General features: G+C 43.8%; 1 protein-coding gene and 1 long non-coding RNA gene across 2 annotated transcripts in view; one reads left to right on the forward strand and one right to left on the reverse strand.

Annotated features, from left to right (window-relative positions):
* Window positions 1–24395, reverse strand: part of Pacrg (parkin coregulated) — a 439800-nt gene that overhangs the window by 51356 nt on the left and 364049 nt on the right. The window lies entirely within an intron of this gene.
* LOC132649551 (uncharacterized) lies at window positions 1364–22735 on the forward strand. Its single transcript, XR_009588051.1, has 3 exons — window positions 1364–1591; window positions 7505–7756; window positions 17039–22735. It is a non-coding gene; the product is annotated as an uncharacterized LOC132649551 (long non-coding RNA).

Consider the following 24395-nt stretch of genomic DNA (forward strand, 5'->3'; position numbering starts at 1 on the left):
TGCTGCAGCTTTGCCAGAGGAGGAGTGGAGATGGAGCCTGTCTCACAGGGTCACTGGGAGGTGACAGGGAGAGGACTAGAGAGGCAAGGAAGGACAGTGAATGAACTGTGCAGGTCTTTTCAGTAGCTTTACCGTAACAGCACTTTTTAATCAGCTACACCAGTCACTTGCATTTAATGTCACAATAGACTTGAGAACATGTCGTGGTTATTACTGTTTTAAGAAGTAATGAACAGTAGTTCACCTGATGCCACTCAGCTACTGAAATGCAAAGGTTCTGGTCCTGATAGTCACTAAATGCAATGGCATCTCAGATGTCCAGATTGCTCGGTGTTTATAGGATGGTCACCCTTAGCTCCATGATCGCTACATTCTGAGAAATGCACTGTGAAGCGGCTTGATTGTATGTGTATGTGTCTCAGTGCAATCACATATCCTATAATGGCAGAGACATCACTGGGAAGAATAACTTTACAGCACACTGCTGGGACATGGAACCTGCCACTAACGGCAATACCTATGTTCACAGGACTCTTTTATCCTGTATGCTGGGAAGGAACTGCTTGCTGCTCTCTGGAAATTTAACCTGTTACAGAGATCAAGGGTGAAGGTTAAGATGGACCAGTCCCTTTTGTACAGTGACGAAGACCACAGGCTGCAGAGTGTAACTGACATGGCCTAGTATACTAGAGTCACTGGCTGAAGATGACCTCAGATTGCATTTAAGCAACTGGCTCAGGATCTGCTAAAATGCTGAGGCATGAATATGGTGAAACCATAGATGCTTCTTGGGCAGGCACAGAACTTCTCAGGGAGGGGCTGGAGCTCAGAGGTTCCCGGCAAGGGCTTCACTTGCTGGGTTTATCATCAAGACATGGACTTCTGTGAGGCAGGTGCAGCCACGTTCCCTCCACCTGCCTGCAGAGGTGGGGGGCTGAGTGGATTATCTCCATAATGCTTCAGCCGATAGTTACTTTATAGCCACAGGGGGCTATACAAGGGGGTAAAGTATGATGAGGGGCTCATTGCGAGGAAGCCAGTGGACACGAGTCTCCACTATGTTATTTCTTGTTCTTTAGTGGCTCTGATTCCTATTCAGTGTCATGGTGGGGTAGCCATTTTCTTGAGTGTGTGATGGCTAATTGGGGAAAGTGTGTATGGCCTTCTGGCTAGTTGGAAGAATGGTGTCAGTGGTCCAAATGGATGATGTTGCCTAGGGGCTCTGCCGTGGACACTCCTGATGGTGGGGACTGAGTCTGGGGAGGGACAGCGTGTATCTGATGAGTGAGTTAACTGAACATACTTCCTCAATCCAGCTGGTTACTTCCACTTCCCTTCCCCTCTACCTCAGAACTGCTCTCGCTTCCCTTCCCGTGGGGAACAAAAAGGCTGCCTGTGTAAACACATGCTTCTTGACTTTGGGTTGCATGGAGGAGGTAGCTGGTTACTGGAGAGGAGCTGCTCATCCATTTCACCTGGGCAAACTGTCCCTCCCCACTAGCATCGGCTACAGGCACCTGTGGATGTTAAGTCTGAAGATGGCACAGAACCTTCTCTGCTCCCCATGGAGACTACTCATCCCTGAGCTACCGTGAGTTCAACCCCAGGAGATAAATGCTTTGTAGCCTGTTCAGGAGGGACAGAGGTTGCCTCCTTCCAAAAGGTCTGTGGTCAGAACCAGAATTCATTTGTGAATTTCTCAGTCATAATCATATTTCTAGCTTATATCGATAATATAAGCTCATCAGCCAGAACAAACCAATGGAATCAATTTAGCAATCTAGTTTAACAATTTTATTAAGAAGCTCCTTTTTTTTTTTTTTTTTTTAGAAAACAGATACCTTCTATATCTGTATTGTTTGTTTTCTGATCTTTGAGACCATTTGGGATGCAAGAAAAAAAATTTAAGTTTGAGGGGAACTGCCATTCTGCAGGCTCAGACACCGTGAACAGACATGTGGATCAGTGTACAGGCCCCCGATCATATCAACATGTTAGTATTTTGCTTTTCTATTGTGGCTTAAGGAGCACCCATGTTGAAAATGACTCCTTTCTGCTTGTGAGTCTCTTTGCGACCTAGCAGGGTTCCCAGTGCTACTTTGCACTGGCATATGGCTGCGACTTTTCCTCCATATGAGCTCATGATTTTGCTTAGTCAAGACAATTCCAAAACCCGAACACTGTCAGATGTCAGAAAGGTTTGCATTAGATTTAGATTTCTCTTGGAAACTAGGGCTGTACGCTTGGAGGGATGAAGTGGCTGCTGCCCACTACCACATCCAGACAAGCACTGGACAGATGTGCAGGAGAGAGGCGCTTCTCAGTGTGTTTCTACAGTGTATCACACAGTGTATTGTGAAAATAGTCAAATAGTTGAGGACTGGCAGCAAGATTTCTTTTGACAACGTGCATGCAAACACAAGAAAACAAAACTCTAACACTGTCCCCCAAACACCTAAAAAGCAAATCCAACCTCACTCAATGCTAGAAAGACACTAAGTAAATGTAACAGGAGGCTTGAGCAGAGCCCAGCAGCCCATCTGGGAGCCCGCAGAGTTCTACGCACAACCAATGCCTTCTTTGATTCTCAGTGACAGCTGAGTGGAGCACAAAGGGGAATGTTTATATCATGGGCACATGATGGGGGTGGCCTCCCCACCTACCCATGCGACACTCAGCAATCTCTCTGCCTGGCACCCTGAGTCTCTTTTCTTGTCATTCTCTTGCCTGATGCAGAACAGAGAGAAATGCTGGTACCAGTTGCCAATCTGTGGAGTGTGGAGGTGGCTGTATCTGGGAGACGGTTTGGGGTGTGGTACTGTCTTCAGCTCTACTGGAAAGTCTGTGTGGTCCCCAGGGGACAGATGACAAACTGCATCACAACTCCAAGTTTCCACCTGACAGGAGTCTGTCTTTTCAAAGGAGCTTGCTTGTAACACAAAACAAAACAGAATAGAGCAGTTCATAGGAGAAAAAGACATCAAAGAGATCTTCTTGATCTGGATGGGGCCGGAGAAAGGGAGATAAATTTTCTTGTTTTAAAGATGAGATGGGGCAGTGGCAAGCCTTCTATGGTGGGCTGTGGTGAGGTCACAGTGGTTTGTGGGCTGCTGTCACAGGTGGCCTGTTATGGGGTGGAGGATCTAATTGGAAGGACTGTAGCTTTGACCTGGGGTGCTCACAGATGGCTTTCTGCAGCTCTTTAAGCTGTGCCGTCAGCTGCTAGAGGAGCTCAAGGGGCCTGGTCAACTCCCTGAGTTCTGGCTCTGCTCTTTGCCAAGTCCTGTGCTTTACTTTGTGTTCGTGCTGGAACAGCCATGACAAGAGTGGTTTCATTTAGCAACTTAAATTTTAGAGAAAAGACGTGCATATGGCATAAGAGACAAACTACATTGCAATTCTTGGCATTTAATGTTTTTAGCAATGTGACTTTTTTCCGTTTTTATGTATGTATTTATTCATTTATCCATCTATTTATTTATTTATTATAGTTTATTCACTTTGTATCCCAGCTGTAGCCCCCTCCTTTGTCCCCTCCCAATCCCACCCTCCCTCCCTCTTTTTCTCCTATGCCCCTCCCCCAGTTCACTCATAAGGGAGGACCCTCTTCCCTTCCATCTGACCCTAGTCTATCAGGTCTCATCAGGACTGGCTGCATTGTCCTCCTCTGTAACTTTATATGTATATAGGTATATGAACTGAGTCCAGAGACACACAGCAAACAAGTTGCAGAAATGGAAGATACTATGGGAAAAAGCAGAGCAGATTTGAGCTATAACAGGGAGTAGAAGAATGTTTTCCAGAAGCCAATACCCAGTGTTTATGGAGTCTAGAATGTGGCTGGTGGAAGGCAGGAAGGTAACACTCTCTTCAGCCTTGGCCGCATCCCTTTCCTCCCACGTTCCCTCGATGCCCCACTGACCTCACCTCATTCCTCAGGAACGAGCAGTGCTCACTACATTGCAAGGTTAACCTTCGAGAAAGAAAATGGTTTCCTGGCTTGAGGCAGGGCACTAAATGACTGCACTCCTTGAGCATGTTAACTCAGACCTTGAGTGATTTCCCCATCAAGTCCTACATTTTAAATTTGGGCCCTTGGCCATCAGCAAACAAACAGCTACAAGGACCACTATATCTGCTTCACAAATGGGCACACCTTTGTCCTTCTCTGTGTAGAACTTTGAAGGGGAGCTGTGGCACCCCATGTGACTGACCTCAGCTGGAGTCCTGAGGGGTCAGACTTAGGAGGATGAAGAGGTGGGGCTCTTTTGTTTCTGTAGGCTGTGCGTGTGTGTAAAAGGCGAAGAGGAAAATGGTCTCATTTTCTTTTATATAAGAACTGTGGTGGAGAAGACAATGCTCAGGGGCTAGGTCAAAGGTCACCTTGAACATTTTTTTTTTTCCCTTGGAAAGTCCAAGGACCCCAGCACAGCTGCTCAGGAGCTCAGCAGAACAGAGAGCAGGCTGTGTGTTGTGTGCGTGTGCGTGTCTGTATGTGTTTGGAATGAAGGGTTTGAAAGCTGAGAGTGAATGAGACAACAAGGGAAAAGACAGGTGAGGAACAGAAAAGGATTGGCGGGGAGGGCTCCAGGAAGTATGATCCCTGCCTTTCTTCAACTCAGAACCATTAACACCTTACTTTTGCATGTGGAGGCCTGGCTCAATGACAGTCCTTTACGTCAAAAGCACCCCAAGTCTGATAAGCTACCAAATTATATTTCACTTTAAGCAGTAATTATAACTCAGACAGAAACGCGCCTTTTGAAAAGGCTGATGGTTTACAGAGCCTACGGTTAACAGGAATAGTTCATGGAATTGATTTGCGTTAAAACTTGCCTCCAAAGTTGATGTTCAAAGATAAAACCAGAATAATGTGTCTTTAACATCCTCTGGCAAAATGACGTCCTGTTTTATTTGGTTCAATTATAAATGATGAAATGTATGAAATCAATACAGTTTGTTGGGAAAATGTAGTCTGGGAAACAGAAATGGCCATTTAAAAGCACCAGTAGTAGAAGACGGCAGAGGGAAAAGATGAAGCCCACTTAGCCCCACCCACCCCAACTCAGGGACATTAGTTTCTTCCTAGATAGCAACCAAGAGGAGTCATTTTGAAATTTATTTCCCTCTATTAAAGCCCCAGCAGTTTTTATCACCACGTGATTTCTCAGTGGGTGAAATATGTTGTTTGCTAACATTAAAGTCTTAGGTTCTTACACCATTATTTTCTAAAGAACACTTCATTCCAGCATTACCTACTTTTATTCCTCCAAAAGATTTCATCAAAACGAAGACTTAATTTGGAAAATAGATGGGCTGGTATTTTTTGGGACAATCATGTTGGGAAATGTAGTAGTTCAGGGTCTGTGATTCATAATGTTACTATGGTTGGACCTCTCATGCCTGGGGCTTAAGTTCAGCCTCACTTACCCTTGTAGGGTACTGGTGGAGTCTGGTGGGAGGAGGCAAGGTCAGAGCCTTCTCTGAAGCACAGACCATACACAGCAGGGGCTTTCGTCTGTAAACAGAAACAAAAGCAGACAAGGCAGCTTGCTCCCAGGACAGGGGCTCCTCAGTTATAGCTGGGCACTGCATGTACCACCCATGTCTAGAATGCATACAGAAAGCCCACATTTCAGGTCTTGGTGGCCTAATGCAGAAAATGCTGATGACTCATGGTAGAGCCTAGATTAGAACTCATAGAAAAACATTACAGACTCACTCTGCCCAAACTGAACGCAGTGGTAAGAATAATAGACTCAATCTAGGAAAGGCATTTCTCCTCAGAGGAGGGCTGAGAAGGACAGTGGTGAGTACACACATAGCCTGTCCTTGTTCTGTGACACTGGTGGAGAAAGCTTCCAAATCAGACACTTGGGATTTGTCTGAAGTCACATGTGGCACTGAAGTCATCTTTGTGAATCACTGGTAAACACACAGATGAGGCCAGCAGTTCAACTTGAAGACTGGGAGGGCCACTGTTGAGTACCGGTGAACCTCTGCTGTGGGGCTTGGTCATCACATACTACTTCTGGGGGCACGCCTTTGATCACTGGCCAATTTATCCACCGTGGGGCCTGCAGTCTATGGTTTTACTTCTGATCCCCAGGACTCAGGGCTTAGGTGTCTAGATTATTATTATTTTTTTTCTTTTTGATAGAGGATTTTACCATATAGCAATGGCTGGACTGAAACTCACAGAAATCTACTTTGCCTCTGCTTCCTGAGTGTTGGGATTAGGGGTGTGTGTCACTGCATTTCAGCATGATTAAATATTAAAGCCAAAAAAAAAAAAAAAGAAAGAAAGAAAGAAAGAAAGAAAGAAAGAAAGAAAGAAAATAAGCAAAGAAAAATCTAGGATTGCTAAGTATGGGGACCTGAGTTCTGTCCCCAGCACCCGTGTTGGCCATGCCCCTGCAGTTGCAGCACTGGGAGACAGCCAGAGACCCACTGGCTAACCAGTCTAGAGAGAGACCCTGTTTGCAGAACTAGGATGGAGAGCAACCAAGGAAGACACTAATATTGGTCTCTGGCCTCCACAATCATACATCACACATATATACATGTGCACACACAACACAAACATACACACACACACACACACACACACAATCATCAATTAAGAAAACTATTTACCACTTAAACTAGATAGGCTATGATATCAGTCAAGTTAGCGTTTCAGAGTTTAGCTCAAGTTTCCTTGGTCTTTAGCAACTTTCATTACTCATGGGATGGACAAAGAAGAATCAGGGACAGAACTCTGGGGACACCATGGTATGGGTCAGATGGGGACCAGGGATTCAGCTATCAAGAGGTGGCAGTGAGCTCCCCTCCTGCCTCTTCTGTAATTACACGTGCACACGGGGCCTCAGCTCCATGTGCTATCCTGCAAGTAAAAAGACCAACACAGAAAGAGGCTTGACAGGTCTCTGGCTGTCTCCCAGTGCTGCAACTGCAGGGGCATGGCCAACACGGGTGCTGGGGACAGAACTCAGGTCCCCATACTTAGCAATCCTAGATTTTTCTTAGCATTTACCCTGGGTAACACTAAAGACCCGGAGAGGAGGGTGCAGGTGCATCCCTGGGTGTCTGCACAGGAGAGAGACAGAGCTGCAGGGACATCTCAGATGCCTCTTCAGGGCAGGAATAACAGCAGGGCAGGAATCCTGCCTCACAGTGCCCCTGTATGGCGGGGCCAGCAACACCCAGGCAGGGAGAGCTGAGGGACAGTCAGGCCTGACGGTGCTGGGGATGTTTGATTAGTACAGAACCACCACCTCACAACTTGAGTGGAATCAGTCCATGGTGTCATCCAGGAAAGTAATGTATGACCTTGGTGCCTGGGTCACAGTTACAGGGAAAAGACAGACATGGGTAGGACTATGTCTGCTCTCATGGGTTAATACATTTATTCAGACATATCCTGACCTATTAGAAAACAACAGCAAGAGAAATACAAACCTAGACCCACTTAATCAATAATTCAGTGTTTCTTTTGGTACAGAAAAAGACATTTGTGTTCAGATGGAAATATCAGCAAAACAAGGTTTGTTTCAACTGCAGTGTGTGATCCGTGATACAGACCCATCTCGTGTTGGTTTAGGATGGAGCGCACTCATTTAAACACCGAAGAAACAATTTCCTCTATAATATTTTGAGACACCATCAACTTTTCAAATAAAAGAAAAAGGATTTTTTTTTTCTCCTTGCTGCCTGGAAACAGTCCTTGCTACAAGTGACACAATGCAATAACTCGGTAAGTACCATCAAGGTGCTCTGGCTTACACGTATTTAATTTTTCCATGGTTACTTTATTAGCTGAGTCCATGGAGGCTGAAACATATTGGATGAGCAATTTCAATTTCCCCTGCTTGTGAATGTTTGCTAAACCACGGGAAAATCTGACTCGATCTTATCACCCTTCTGTGTGTGGTGCGCGCATGCTGCCTTTCACTCTTTGGCCTTTTATTAGAAGAGACATTTCATATGACTGAAGAAAGATAATTGAGCCCTATAAATCAAGGAGAGACTGCTACAATGATTACAGCCTACCAGTAGGCAAGTGGCCCTTTCTAAACTACATATGCATCTCACCAAAGAACATGCAGAAACAAATACAGCCAGCGCTGCCCTGTCTGCAGTGAGCCTTTGTGCTGCACTTAGTGGCATTAATTGATAGAACCACGTGCTGAGATGTCTGCTGCCCATTAACTTTTGGTACGGCTCAACAGATGGTCATCATTCCTAAATATGCTGTAAGGCCAGGACTCCCACTCAACCCAGCAGACCCCACAGAGCTGGAGGAGAGAGCTCTGTGTGGAGGAACCTAAGTCAATTTCCTGACTTCTGGTCTCATTTCTCTTTTGTTGTTATTGTTGCATGGATGGGAACAGTCATGAATACGGGGAATAAAGCTCAGTGATAAGGTGTTTTGTTTCATTAATGAGCTTGGCTTTGGCTAATATCATCAGTAAAAGAAAGGAAGGGAGGAATAAAAGAAGGAAGGGAAGGGGAAGAAAAGGGAAGGAAAAGGAGGGAAAGGGCAGGCAGGCAGACAGACATGTTTTCCTCTTGGATAAGCCCACTTAGCAGTGATTCTATTGACTGTGAGGCAGAATACACCCTCATTCACCCCTTCCCTTATCCTATTGTATTTATTCTTAACGAATGGTAGAGGAATTGGGTTTGCTTGAGACTTAGAACTTATGTGTAGTCTCTAATTCATCCATTATTCTCCTCCTGTCTCCAAGATACCAGTTTACCTAGTTTCATGGTTCCTGACAGGTATAAAACTTGGTCTCTCACCTTTCTCTGAGTCAACTGTGCTTACCTGTGCTCCAACCACACCCACCAGATCTAATTTCAAGGCTGCTGCATCCTTTCTCAGACCTGGCCACTACCCATGGCCCTGACTTCACCCGTGGGTCCTTCTTTGAAAGTTCCCTAGCTGGGCCTATATGGAGCCAAGTGAGTTGGACACCAGTGGTTTGGGCCACATCATTCCCACGAAGGACAGGACAAATGGTAATGAGTCAACAGTCCTCCAAACCCCCATTTCTCTGGCATAAATGTGAAATAATCATACATTCTAAGAAGTTTCTTTGAATTCTAACCTTTCAACTTTTCTGGTTTTCTTAATGTGTGGATCTGTAAAGTCTTGGAGAAAGTGAGAATTTTGTTTAAAATACCTTAAGTGAACAGTTGGTTATTGGAATTTCAATCCAGCCACAGTATATCGTGACGGTATTCACTCTATCTAGGTGCACTGTCACTTTCATCTTTTTTTCTACAAGTTAATGAAATTCTCATGGTATATAAAATCTTATCTTTTCCTAAAAAATGCCTAAAAACACCAAACATCAATTTTCTCCATAATTTACATTACGAATTGAAGTGAGACTTCCAGATAAATAGATCAAGTAGACTCAAGTTTTGAGGGGATTTAAAAACATTAAGAGAAATCCAATCCTCCTCTCTTTTCTTTTTCAAATAAAAACTTCATTAAGATGGCAGGAGATATCTCTTTAGAGCATGAGCACATCTGAGTCATAGGCAGGCTCTGGAGAGAACCTGCCTTTGCATCAGTTCCCTGAGGGCAAGAACTTGCTTTCCTCACTCACCAGACACATCTGCTTAGGACCAGCACCTGTGACTGGAACTCAGGTTGGCTATCTACCTACCAAAAGTGCTACCCTGACATCCCTCTGGTAGGGACTCAATGGAACAAAAGAGTTTTTGGTTTGGAGGCTTTTGTACCTACAGAAACTGTAGCCCTCGCCTGGCTAGAATCAACATTGGAGGCAAAGGATGATCAGTGTTTGGAATCCAACAGGGATGTCCTGTAGAAGGCTGGGGTGCCATGCAAGCTCCTGGTTAGTGAGCATGGTACTGAAGGACCAGCACTTTGTAGGTGGTCAGACAATGGACACTGATAGTGAGGCAGCTCAAGCATCTTTGATCCTTTGACCCCACCCACCCTGTAGTTGTATATCCTGAAGTTCAATACCTGAAGCTGTACTCAATAGTATAGATTATATGGACACCTTCAGGAGGATGGGAATAGTGAGTTTTATTTGGAAAGAAACAAACTGTTCCTTTTTTTAAATCTTTTTTCTTAAAAAATCCCTTTCCACTCTACATGATTCTAGGGAGAGGTTAGTGATCAAACTTTGACATCTAGACTTTGGAGTCTCTCAGAGAGGAAGTTCCTGAAACCGAGTGTGATGTTTAATACTATCAACTTGACAAGATCCAGAATGGCCAAGGAGAAAAATCTCTGGGTGTCTGTGAGAGAATAAAGTTAGTTGAGATGGGAAGACCTACCCCAAACATGAACAGCTCCCTTCCATAGGCTGGGTGTCATATTGAATAAAAAGAAGAAAGTGAGCTAAGTACAGGCAACCACCTCTCCCTGCTTCCTAACTGTGGCCAGAAGGTGAACAGCTACCTAAACTCCTGACACAATGCTTTCCTTCCTTCTTTCCTTCCTTCCTTCCTTCCTTCCTTCCTTCCTTCCTTCCTTCCTTCCTTCCTTCCTTCCTTCCTTTCTCCTTCCTTCCATTGCTTTCGTCAGGTCTTTTTGTCACAGATCTTGCATAACACTAATGTCCCAGGCACTGTCTTTTGTGTATGCCACAGAAACCCAGAGATGAGGTATTCCTAGCCTTGTTTTGTAAATGTGGAAATCATGTAAGAATACGTGCTTTGCATTAGGCACTGTATTTGGATGACAGGGTTTGAAACTAAAATTTGAAAAACTTTCAGTTCATTCCATGTATATTTAATCACCACATGCCAACTGCTGACCAGTGGGTCAGGTAATGGGGATGCTACAGCAAATACTGTTTTGTTTCAGGAAAGGCACTTTGAAGGGTCATAGACATAAATAATGAAATCACTGGACTAGAGATAACACACAAAAATGGAACTGAGAGATGGCTTAGCATGTAAAGTCATCTGCCACCAAGCCTGGTGACCTGAGTTTGATCCCCAGACTCCACATAAGTGGAAGGAGTGAACTGACTTTTGCAAGTTTTCTTCTGACCTCCACACATGCCCTGAGGCACAGGCATGTCTCCTTCATGTAAGTAAATAAATATAAGACATAATAGCCAAAAATAGTGTTTAAGGATGAGATGGATCAACACAAGCATGAAGGACCAAGAAGGAGGGGTGTTGAGAGATACACAGAGTAGGCACCAGTTTAGGGAAATCTTCATATGAGGAAAACTTTCGTGTGTCTTATTTTATAATACTGAGGAAAAGTAAGATGAAAATTATTGGAAATCAGAGGAGAGTCACTCAAAGTGCAAGAGTGATTGCTATGAAAGTCCAGGTTAAAGGTTGTTTGCTTCTGAGACTGTCAGCAGGAAATTGCCAAAATGCCCACACTGGTAGGAGGCATTTTTAGACTTCAATGGCAGAGACAACCTGTAAGTTCACCTCTTTTCCCATCGTTCCAGCTCTTCTGGAGACCTCTCTTAGTAAAACTCATCCAAATCCTGTTCTGTATTCATTCAAGTATTCAAGTCTCCTGTCTTCCAAATAACAGTAAGCTATAGACTCCATCAAACATAACCAACATTTTCCATAGATTCAGTCAAGCACTATTTGTCTGTATTCAAGAACTGAGTTGTAAATTCTGGAATTGATTGGTTTTAATGGCTTGCCACTGAATATAAAACTCATTTGCTGAAACAAAGACTTTTCTATTGTTCATTATTCTATTACAAACAAAATGTCTATTGAATTAGAAAAACACTTCATTGAAGAACCAAAACGATACTTCCTTAAAAGATAGAGATATGAAATTTTAACCCTACATTCAACTGTGCAATAAAATTAATTCTTTTGCTTCTGAGTACCATCAGTCATGTTCTTTATCAGTTAACTAAGAAGAAAATACATTTCAATTTGACATGGAAAGATTGGTCAGACCATCTTCTGCCTTAGGGAATGTTCTGTATTTAGTGATTAGCAAAAGGCCTTGGGGATTTGAGGTGCATGTGAGATATATGTGTTAAGACAGGAAGAAATAACCCTTGCCCGTTTAGATCAAGCATCTTCTAGATGACACAGAATTTGGCCATGTTAGCTGGTAACTAAAAGTGTTAGCTAATGCATTGGCTAAGAATGCTGAGTACACCCTGCAGCGAAAATCTACTAAGTTCAACGGTGAATGCCATTGCATGCAGAATTTCTGTAAAAGAAGAGTTTGAAAAAAAAAAAGCAGATAACAACAGGGTTAATTCATGACCTTATACTAGAGTAATTTGTGGCACTTCAATCTTTTTTCATACGACCTCTTAGAAAAACACAAGTTTAGCTTTCTAGAGAGCAATGGAGGGACAGAGAACATCACACCTCATATTTTTAAAGAGGAGAATTGTGCTTTGGACCATGTTACTGTTGGTCTTTAATTTTCAGAGAAAAATAAACATTATTGTTTTGCTCAAGAAAAATAAAAAACAAACAACAGCTAATTTTATCTCCCTTTTTCATATTTACTCAGCTATATTGGTAAAAGTATTTAAATAGAAGATACAAAGTCAGAAGTTATGAAGTACTTTATCTACGCAAAAATTTAGTGAATGCAAACCAGGATATATGCAATCTCAGCATAATTTTATGAAATAATATAGACAGAAATTATCTCACACTACAGAGCTGAACGCTACCTCCCCGGCTCTTCCCAAAAAAACTATCAAACCATACTATTTATTTTGGGTTTATAAAATTCACTGTGCTGACTAATTAAAGAAAAATATATACATATATCTAAACAATCTTTTATCTGTAATCCTTAATCATTCAAGGTCCTCTTAGAGCAAAGGCAGATGCTTGGTGGAGCTTTGTATTCTTTCTACCTCCTCTTGCTACTTTCTCAGTCCCCAGAAAAGATGTCCTCAATTGGCCATGACCCCTTCATTCATGTGAAGGTGGGCAGAGCCCCAGAATCCTGCCATGCACAGCACAAAGGAGTCACCAGTCACTTGGCTCTGTCCTTTAGGAGTGAGTGGGTGTATACTTACAGAATGCTCAGGAAAGCCTGGGCTTGGGCATACAACGGAGATAAAAGCTTAGTCTCCTAGGACAAATAAGAGTTCCAAGAGGCAAAGATGAAGGCAAGCATAAACACGGAAAAATAAATTGTAATTTTAGGTAGATTCAAGCACACACAGATGGCGGCCAGCTTAAGATTGTTTGCAAGGGCTAACTCACCTGGGGTAAACCACATTTCAGGGGGGACAGGTGTTCTTTAGCAGGTCAGAGGGGAGCAGTGGTTCTTCTCTGGCATTGTTAGGCCCTGGCATTCTCATGGCACTCTTTGTGGCATGGCCTGCCAAGGCAGTAGCATTTCCTAAGGCTGTGGTGGTCCACGTGTGGATACATCAACATACAGAGATAGTTGAAGATGAAAAAGTGCTCGGAGATCAGTCATACAACAAGTGACCTTTGGAAAAATCAGAAAGTCTGCAGGTTTCCCCAAAGCCCTTGTCTTACAAGTGACATTCGACAATAATAAAACACCAAAGTCAGGTATAAATCAGCTAGCCAGGGGCAGAATTTAACTAGGAACTTACAGTTTAGGGCTCTTTGGAGGATAGCAGAGAAGTTTTGAAAAATTAAAAATAAATCTCTGTAATATAGATGTAAAACCTTTCAAAAGTGAGAATGTCTTCCAGAGAAACTGACAAGAGGCTCCGGCCAGCTGTGGAATTTGAGGCATAGCAATAGAGCTTTTCCTTGTTCAGGGATAGCTACAGAGACAGGCCGGAAATGTGAACAGGACACGCCCTTCTCCAAGGAAGACCGTGAGGAGTGGGGGCTGGTATTTTATACTAAAGGGAGCAACAGTTTATTATAAGTTCCTTAATTATAAGAATCTCCTGTAACCATCTATTTCATGGCCATGGTTCTCTTCATGAGAGGCGGTAAATCGAGAAGTTATTTTAAGGGTGGTCATGTCTTCTAAAAGTGATACTACATGTCATTAATGGGGCTGGAATATATCCTGCTAAGGGTTCAGGACTGTCACTGTATAAACAAAAGGAAGCCCATTATGGGCATTCTATAGACAAGCAGAGCATGAGAGAAGCATCTCTGATCCTTCCAGCATGATGATGAATCCTGCCTGCCTGTTTTTCCTTCCAACTCCTGGTAAATCCCAGTTACATCTCAGCCAATACATTATCTCCTCACCCTTTGGCATTTTCCATTTGGGGATTAGATCTTTTTACATTTAAATGTGTCCATGTTGCTTTCATCTTCAAACTCTGCCTAAACCCACCTCTACCAAGATACCCCCGACTTCCCTTCACAATCAAAGTTCTCCCAAGAGGAGCCTGACTTCTCAGCTTTCATGTATTTGTTTTCCCTGCTGGCATCAAGCTTCTGTCTCAGCTCTCTAGCAAAGCTGCTTTCTCCAAGCCTGAGGATGATGGTCAGCTCCAAGGACATCTGTGGCCTTCATCTTACTTTCTGCTCTTCAGAGACACTAGTGGCTGTGCCCTTTTTGTTTTTCACCTTCTTCTGGCACCCATGGAAGTAAGCCTTTCTGGCTGGTCTTCTCAACCCCTGGCTGGCTCCTAGTCTCCTTTGGGAGCCAACATTCTGAAATGAGCTGATCCTCCTGACCCTCCTTAGGGTGTTATCGCCTGCATGACAGAAGACATGGGGAAGGTGTGTATCTTGATTACCTTGTTCTAGTAGCTGAGGGACATTTACTGTTCTCCAAGTTCTAACAGAAGGTCACACCTGGGGCAGGTAGTCTCATCCTGTTATCAAAACCTGACTCCGATTTTCTGCTCTTATGTGTTGTGTTCACTTAGGGATAAATATTCCTGGAATGAATACAACTGTGTGGTTGTCCTGAGTCACTAGTCTCGGGCCCCTCCCTCTTCAGCTTGGAGCCTTGAGGCTTGTGGAATGCCACCTGTATTAACAGAGGTGGGCACTGAGAGCTTAGAAAGCTCATGTACTTATAACATTCTAGCTTGTAGACTCCATTTGTAGGCCACATCTGGCCAGCTGGAGTAACACACAGACCATTTTTTAGACATCCCGATTCTGAGCAAGAGATGTGGTTAATGGGACAGTATCTACGGTAATTTACTTGGCAGGGGAAAGTAGGGGAGCTGTTTGGTTCCTCCCTGTCTCAAGTACCTCAAGCAGGAACCATGATAGGTGAGAAGACGCGATGCAGTTATTAAACTGCAGGGACCAATCCCTAACCAAGGGCAGGCTAGAGTGGGGAGAGTCACTATCTCTGTTTTCCCCCTTCTCTCAACACCCGAGTTTCTGGATAGATATGGAACACAGGAGAAGTAGGCATGCATAGCATCTGGAACAAACGAGGGTGCAGGAAGAGAAGATGTCGGAAGAGGAGGGTCACTGAGCTGCCCAGATGGGCCTTGGTGCATCAAGATAGTTTGCCTCTTCCAGGGGTGCTATATGAAGCCACTTTATTGTGATGTTCTGGCAAAGTAGAACTGGTCTCATGGCTCTAAAAAGCTTGAGAGCAGCTGGTGGCCTATATGGGATATCCACATCAGGGCAGGCTCTGACATCACGGTTGAGAAGGGCAGTCATTGCAGCCTGAAATGCAGGCTTCCTTCCATGGCTCCTTAGGCTCCCTTGCTTTACCAAGGGGTCTGATGAGGACCTGACAAGGATTCCTCCTTGTTCTGGAAGTAGCTAAGAGGAATCTATAGTGCTGAGGGGGTTGTGGAGGAAGCTGAGCGGAGGAGGAATGCGGAAATGGTGGGAACCACCGTGGAGTGTGGAAGGGACCTAGTCTTCACAGCTCGCTTGAAGCAACTCTGTTCTGCTTCAGGGCACATCTCTGGTATCTACAGGTTGTGTTGCTTGGCACGGCCTTCACATCTGCAGCTATACACCATAGCACAACGGATCTCTCTCTGGCTACCTCACTACCATGCCCACCACTACCTTCCAGACACCTGAACTTGAGCCTGCTTCTCCTGAGAGGCGCATCTTCCTCTGCAGACAGCTGTGCTAGCTGCAGCCCTCACTCCTCCTGTAAGTCATTCCAACCAAGCTTTTGCATCTTGCTGCTCTCTTTCTTAATTCCCACTACCCCTGTAGCAGCCTGGCAGCACTCATGGGTGCCATCCTGCCTGTCTTCCTTGCTACAGAAGCCCAGGTTTGCAAACAGTGAAGGGGAAAGCTGTTCTCACTCCCACAGCCACAGGCAGGCATGGGGAAGGGGAGGCAGGTAGTCCACTACACTATGGCTGGCAGAGGCGTGGCTGGTACTCCAACTGCCCTTACAGGAACGACACAGGTATTTGTGTAGCCACAGAAAGATAAGATTGGTTGTTAATCAGTTTATCCCAACGGTGCTGTGTTGTAAAGATTCACATATGCAGAGTTCCTATGAAATGTAACACATGACACGAACATTGCCTATGTGGACACACATCCTTTTTGGAGAGATTTCACGAGATATTCCATCCTGGGAAGGAAGCAGGAATTTGAATAGCCACTACAGAGCCACTACAGAAGATGCCATCCACAGTGACACCACACTTGCTGCTTTTATTACTCATTCCCATGCCCAGAGGCAAAGCATTGGGACTTTCACTATCAGGTCAGAACTGAATTAGGTTTGAAATTACAGAATGGGAACCTTTGGATGTGAATAAGGCCCTGTGCTGGTGCCTGGAGAAGGTCTGGGGAGTTCTACTGAGAAAGATGCTAAGCTGCACAGAGCCTGCTGAGCTCTTTGAAGGACCCTTGGTTTGTTTCTCATCAATCTTTTTTTTTTTTTTTTAATTTTCTCTCCCTGCCTCTCTTCCTCTCTTGAATTCCTCACAGCAAAGTTTTCTCCTAGGACAGCATAAGGGTTTCTTCCAACTCCATTTGGTGAGATTATGTGGGAAACAAGACAATAACAAATTCAAGGGACTAATAAAAACCAAAATAGCAGTTAATATACTATCCCACAGAAAGGGACACCAACAGAGAAAAGGCCCACTGCTCTGGTTTGTAAAGCTCCTGTCCTTTTTTCTCATAGGTTTGGAGCTGCTCGCTTTCCCATCCTATTGTTTCAGGACAGAGCCTTATATAGAGAAGGACCAGGCTCCAGGCTGCTCTCCTTGGTAGGCTCCATCACTGGAGATGACCTGTAACTTTCCAGTTCTAGGAGGGAGACCAGCAGGCTGCCAGCTGTGAGGAACCCCTGCTTACCTGTACTTCTGATGAACACCCTTTCACCTCACACTGAAAATGGACCATAGAGAAGTCTTTCTGTACAAATACCACGAAGAAGCCATGAAGTGGGCAGGAAGGGAATGGCTCCAACTGACAGTCCCAGTGTGCTAAAGTCCCTGTGGCTGACAGTCTGACCTAGAATGGTAGCCATTCCCAAGACAGCCTGTGAGACTGGGAAAGGGCAGTTTTTGTGGATGTCTGGGCTCTTTGAAGATGACTGTCAACAACACATTTCATAGTGTGCATAAAATAGTCCTGGAAGAGTATCAACGCTTTTCTGCGCACCTTCTGCTTCACTTCATCTCTTGATCTCAGCACACTCAGGCTGATAGGGGCAGCCTGGGGGACCTCAGCACCCAGACATTATCTATGTAAAATGCAGCCTGTTACCTGAGCACACACACTCATATGCTGATACAAGCTCCATGTAGTGTATAGGTTTTCTTGGCTTTTCAATTAACAGTGTGGTCTATGATATATGGTAAAAAGATGACTGAGCAGTTCACCCTCTCTGGCTTCCCTGACAGTTTCACCAGGAGCAAAGTTCCTACACTTGCTGAATTTGGTGTCCCCTGGACTGTGTCTCACCAGAATGCAGCCTGTCTGGATTCTCAGACTCTGAAGCAGTGTGACACATTCCAGCGCTGCCGATTAGAAATGTTCCCTCAGCCACCACTGGGCAGTCCCCAGCACCCCAGTCCCTGCAGAGTCCTTGATATCACTGGTATGTGAGAGCGCAAGTGAGAGTTGTCTAGGAAAGCCGGGTGGTGGCGAAACAGGTCTGTGATCCCAGCACTTGGTCAACAGAGAAAATCCCAGGACTCACAGAGAAAATCCCAGGACTCACAGAGAAACCCTGTCTTGAAAAACCATATCTAAAGAGTCACTATTTGAGATCCATGATCACAGGGTGAAAGTGAGTGCCTACTGATGCATGGCTGTGTACTCTGTAACAGTGGGCTTCTCCTTGTATGTAGTCTTTCTTGACTGGAGTCTGACATCTACCTCGACATGTCTTTGTTGGCCTCGCTCTGCTGTTAGGTTGAGAACATGTTGTAGTGGGTGATTTCCCTGAGCCTGATTGGTACCGTGTGGCTGGCCTGGACGGTTGGGCATTATCCATTCAACTTACAGGAGAGGTGGATGCTCCTGAACCTGAATGATCCCTTAGTGTTTGCCCAGAGTATAGCCAGCCTTTCAGTCATTATACCCACACCTATAGAGTAGCGCCTGCATGTCTGCAGGGGTGTTGGGTTCCCTGTAGCTGCCCTGTCATGGACTTCTACACATGTGCCAAGAGGCCAGCCCTACTAGGGATCAACTGAGATTCTTAAGAAATTTGGGACAATTCACTTGGAATTGAGTCCTGGTGGGTAATATATGGCTCTGCATGGAGAATGCAGTTCTGTAAATGAAGGAGCCAAGGCTACTGGCTGGTGTTTTCACTCAGTTACTGAGAGTTTTATGAGATGGTGCAAGTAAAAGCAGCCATGTCGGACCCTGAAGTTGCAGTGCTAGCTGGGAGTATTCTTTTTTGGAAGGTGGTTACCTGTGTATGAATAGTTAATATGAACTAGACAGAAAGGGAGGGAAAAGCCAGCAACATGCCAAGCATGAGAGTTGACAATTATGATGAGGTTGTATCCCTGTAGTGCATATATGTGTGCGTGCATATGTGTGTGTATCTGTGTGCATGTTTAACAGCTGGAGCGATGAGAGCGTATATGTACAGTGTTCATGGAAAGATCCTTGACACAGTCAGATTGCTTTCTTAAACTGTCCAGCTCCAAGTTACATTTCAGACTTTTCTATTTCTCAGGTAGTTGGTCTCTGTGTTAGGCATAATTTCCAGGGATCTGCAAGTAATTTCCTGAAAAGATTGCCTGGACTTAGTTGTTTCCTCTTAGTTTTTCTTTCCCTTTAGTCTCCATGGAAATCTGATGGTTCCTTGATTCTCCTCCACCTCTTTCTCCACATTAGGGTCCAGGTTCCCCTCCCCGGTGATGTAGAAGTCCGTTCTCATTGTTTCAATGATCTTGCTCCCCTGAAGGGATGCGTCTTTGTAGGTTTCTCTATCAGCTCCACCTTGCCCAGCATCCTGGTTCCCAGGCCAATTGTATGGAAAACACGTGCTCTCCAGAACCTGCAGAGGTGGCTATAAAGGCCCTGCTTCTCATGATAAACTCTTCTGGGCACAAGGGGAAGAAAAAGCATATTCTATGTTTCACATGTTCTCTCGAGAAACTGTTTCTTAAATACTCTAGGCCAGTGGTTTTCACCTTTCCTAATGCTACGAGCCTTTAATATAGTTCCTCATGCTGTGGTAACCCCAACCTAAAATTATTTTTGTTGCTAATTCACAACTGTAATTTTGCTACTGTTATGAATTATAGTGTACATATCTCTGTTTTCTGAAGATCTTAGGCTATCTCTGTGACAGGATTATTCAACCAGGTTGCTACCCACAGGTTGAAAACTACCGCCAAGCAGACTTCTGGCAAGGATCTTCTACATTAGGTCCACTCCTCAGCCTTCACAGAACATGAGTGTGTCTCAAACACTTCTGCTTTGGCCACCTACGACTGCTAAGTGATGTGTTTATTGCATGCATTTGTCCTGATCATGGTGGGTCTTAGTTCCGTGTCCCTTTCTTTTTAAGTTCTCCCATCTTCCTGGCTTTCCCGCACATTAGCACTAGCTTAGTGGCACCAATATGTACGGGTCCAGTCAAAGGTCCTACTAAGCTGGCTCCAGAAGAGGCAGAAAACACAGAAAGTGACAACTAACAAGTTACCCAAGCTAACAGCAGATAAACTTAAAATATACCAACATGTTTCTAATTTAATCCTAGCTAAACCCTGTTAAGGATGGAAGGCTACAAAGCACTCCCCCTTGTCATGGTAGTAACACACGGACTCCAAAAACTGACAGGATAGTTCTAACATAGATAATCCTCTTGAATACTATACAGACTCTATTAATTAAAGGGATTTTTGTAGCATGTGGCAAGAAAAATATACCACGACCAAGTTAAAACGGATATTTTCTGAACATGTGAGTGAGATGATAGAAAAAATTACAAACAGAACAAATGAAAATGTGGTAAGAAGTCAAGACTACACAGCCTAAATTAGGAGACGCCAAGGGGGGTGTTTTTACAAAACTATCATTCATTTGATGTTACAGACCACTGATGAGGCAAGAGCTGGTATTTTTTTTTTTTTTTTTTTTTAGCAGCCAGAATTAAGGATAGTGATAAAAATGCCAAACTTTCCTATTAGAGTGTATAGCAAGACAGGATGTCAACTGTTGCCATGACTACTTAAAAGCACTATTGATGTGGGACTTAAAAGAACTTATATTTTACAGAGGAGGAGGTTGCTGGGAGGTGCCAGTCAGGGGGCACAACAGTTCAGACAGAAGAAGAAAATCCAAGGAATGAATATATATATATATATATATACTATAACTGATATTATTTTATATTCTTTAAAATGTGTAGTTGTATTTTCTTTTATGTGTATGAATGTTTTGCCTGTATGTATGTATGTGTGTGTGTATGCTACATTCTTGCCTAATACCTGTGGAAGTCAAAGAGGGCATCAGGTCCCCTGGAACTGGAACTACAGGGGACTATGAGCCACGCTGAGAAGGATTCGCTATAAAAGCAATGAGTACTCTTAATCCCTGGCTGTCTCTCCAGCCTACACATATATTAGTTTTTGTTGTTTCTATTTTTATTTTTTTTTTTTTGAGACAGGGTTACTCTGTATATCCCTGGCTATCCGGGATTCTATTTGTAGACCAGGCTGATCTCAAACTCACAGAGATCCACCTGCCTCTGTCTCCCCAAGTTCTGGGATTACAAGCATGCACTAGCATGCCTGGCTCACATATATTCTTGAAAAATGTTCATTAGGTATAAAATGTTTTCACAAAATGACAGATATGTAAGATAATGAATATTTATTTCAATTGGCTTTGTTTGGTCATTCATACATAGAGATATCTATTCTCTCTCTCTCTTTTTTATATATGAGTGCTCTCTCTGCATGTACACCTGCATGCCAGAAAAGGGCATCAGATGTCAGTGTAGATGGTTTTGAGCCACTGTGTAGTTGCTAGGAACTGAACTCAGGGTCTCTGGAAGAGCAGACAGTGCTTTTAACTGCTGAGCCACCTCTCCAGTCCCACAGAGGTGTATAGTCAAAGATCATTTTGTATGTAGCTAACAAATAGAATTTTACCTGCCAATAAAAATTATCGTTGAAATAATACTCAGAGGTATTAAATAAGAGTGACTAAACAAATAAGAGTAATTAAAAAGAAAATACCAGGCCAGCTATTTTCCTAATTTCAAATTTCATGATTAATAGAAAATACAATCGGGTGCTGGAGAAATGGCTCAGAGGATAAGAGCACTGATTGCTCTTCCCAAAGGTCCTGAGTTCAATTCCCAGCAACCACATGGTGGCTCACAACCATCTAAACATGAAATCTGGTTCCCTCTTCTGGCGTGCAGGTGTACATGCTAACACACATTGCATAAGTAATAAAATAAATAAATCTTTAAAAAAAAAAAGAAAATACAATCAACAAATTAATATAAATAAGAGGATACAATACACAAAATATGCATGGGATAGCTTTGTGATTGATGATTAGTGAGAAAACATAGTAAAAAGAAGTAGATATAAGCACATGGTTTGTAGCAGCAAAGACAAATACAACAACAAATAAAGTCCAAGGTTGGGGTGAACTCAGAAGGAAATGTAGGGCACACGACACAGAGAACTTTAAACCTTGCCATGAAGGTCAGTAAGAGCTAAGACCACAATAACAATTCAAGCTGAAATGTCTATAAATTTAACATGAGCCTTTCTAGAAGACCAGACAAGCCAGTTTCCAGAAGAGGGGAAATGCATGAAGAAGAGCACACCACGTGAATAGCCTGGAGAACCCTGGAAACAGCATTTCTGAGTGGGCCCTCCCCCGGGATGTTTATACCCCACTGCCCCAGAGGGAGGCACTAGCCACATGCGGTTATCTGAAAGCTAAAATAACTGAAAATAAGGTAAGCACTTCGGTTCCTCAGTAGAACCAGCCACAGTTTTAAGCTGAGCACGGCGAGAGGCTCTGTGCCACACCGGAACAAGAGACAGAACATTTCCATCATTGCAGAAGATTCTGCTCTTCTACAGAATGCTGTGCCAGTCACTGGGAACTGTCAGCAGACTCTTGACTCAGATGAAGAAGAGGTGGTCAGTGGGAGGTTATCTTGATTACTCTGACTGAGGTGGGAAGACCTGCCCTCTGTGGGAGGCACCATTTCCAGGCTGAGATTCTGGAGTGTGTGAAAAGCAGAAAGCTGAATGAGCACAGAGTTCATCAACCTCTGCATTTTGATTGACGATGGAGTGTGACCAGCTGCTCCTAGCCTCTGCTGTCTTGGTGGACCATACCTTAATCTGCGAGAGAAAATAAACCCTTTCTCTCTTAAGTTGCTTTTGTTAGAATATTTTATCACTGTGACAGGAAAATCAAGTGCTAATAACATGACAAATGCTCACCATTGGAAGATTGATACTGGAGGAAAACCAGTTAAACACAGATCCGAATAATGTAAAATTTAGCATGTATTTCTAGTTACTTTCTATTGCTATGAAGAGAAACCATGACCAAGGCAACTTATAAAATTAGAGTTGATTGGAGCTGACAGCTTCATAGGGTTAAAGGTCATGGCAGTCATGGTGGGGAGCACAGCAGCAGGTGGGCAGGCATGGTGCTAGAGCAGTAACTGAGAGATCACCACTCGTGACAAAAGCCTCCAGGCAGAGAAAGCTAATTGGAAATGGTATGGGCTTTCCTGAAATCTCAAACCCCAGTTACACACCTCCCCCCCCCCCCCGACAAGGCTACACCTTCTAACCTTCCCAAACACTTCTACTAACTGGGTACCAAGCATTCAAATACACGAGCCTGCAGGGCTGTTCTCATTAGAAACACCACAGCTTGTGATGGAAGCTGTTTGAAGGTAAGAAGAGATTTTATTTTTCCTGTGGAGTTGGAGGCCATTGACTGAAGAAACAAAGCTTAGTATTGTATTTTGTCTTATTGTTCATATGAACATAAATTCCAGCTAGAACAAGGATTTCAAATGTAGCAATAAAACTCAACAGAACTCCTTACTGTTCTTGAGGAGTGAATTTACTAACAAGCCCGAAGTGGGAATATTTGCAATAATGCAACTTGCAAGACTAATTACCTAAACTTTCAAAGAGCTCATGCCAATTGATATGAGCCAAATCAGAGGAAAAATGGGCATAGAATCTTTAAAAAGGAACTTTATAATAAAATAACTATAAATGGCCTACAGTCACGTGAGGAGACACTCAGCCTTGCTTACCACCACAGAAACGGCCAGACCTTACAGAGGAAGCACCCTCCCTGCCCCAACGGATATTCTCCCCCTAGGCCACGGTGCAGCCCAGAGGCAAGGCAGCCGAGCAAATGCAGTGCCAGAGTGTGACTCTCAGCTATTGTCTGATTTTGCCCATTGTCCCAGTAGCATTGTTTGTCAAAAATAAACACAAAACAAAAAAGCACAACAAGGGAGACTCATGGGTTATGATGTTTCCTTTCTTTCCTGCAAGCGTCCTTCATGGTTTCCCTTTGACTTCACTGCCCTTCACTGGTTTAAAAGCTCACTGGCCAGGCTTGTGTGGAATTCTTGATGTGTCTCCGTTAGGGTTATCACATTTGTTTTCATCAGGACCCTTTTGAGGGTCCCTTTCATGGCCATGCAGTCCCTTTTGAGGGACCCTTTCACGGTCTTATCAGGATATTATTCTCCATAGGATGGCTGGTTTTCCTTTCTTTGCAGCTAATACATACTTTATTGTAAGATGCTATGTCACTGTGGGAGAGACTGTGAGCTAGATACTGTGAAATATCTCACATACATTTTAACATTAGGTCATTAATTCCCAAAGTGTTCAGCGATTACACGCCATTTTCTTATCCTTCGAGCTGCTGCTCAAGTTGTTCCCCAACTGGCAACTGGAAGCCCTTTCAAGCTGAGACCCTGTCTCCCCCTGTACACCTCCTGCTAGTTCTTTAAGCATTTTCTTTCTTCCTGGCATGGCCCTATTCTAGGTTCT

The sequence above is a fragment of the Meriones unguiculatus genome, chromosome 20, assembly GCF_030254825.1.
Source record: "Meriones unguiculatus strain TT.TT164.6M chromosome 20, Bangor_MerUng_6.1, whole genome shotgun sequence".
Taxonomy (NCBI): domain Eukaryota; kingdom Metazoa; phylum Chordata; class Mammalia; order Rodentia; family Muridae; genus Meriones; species Meriones unguiculatus.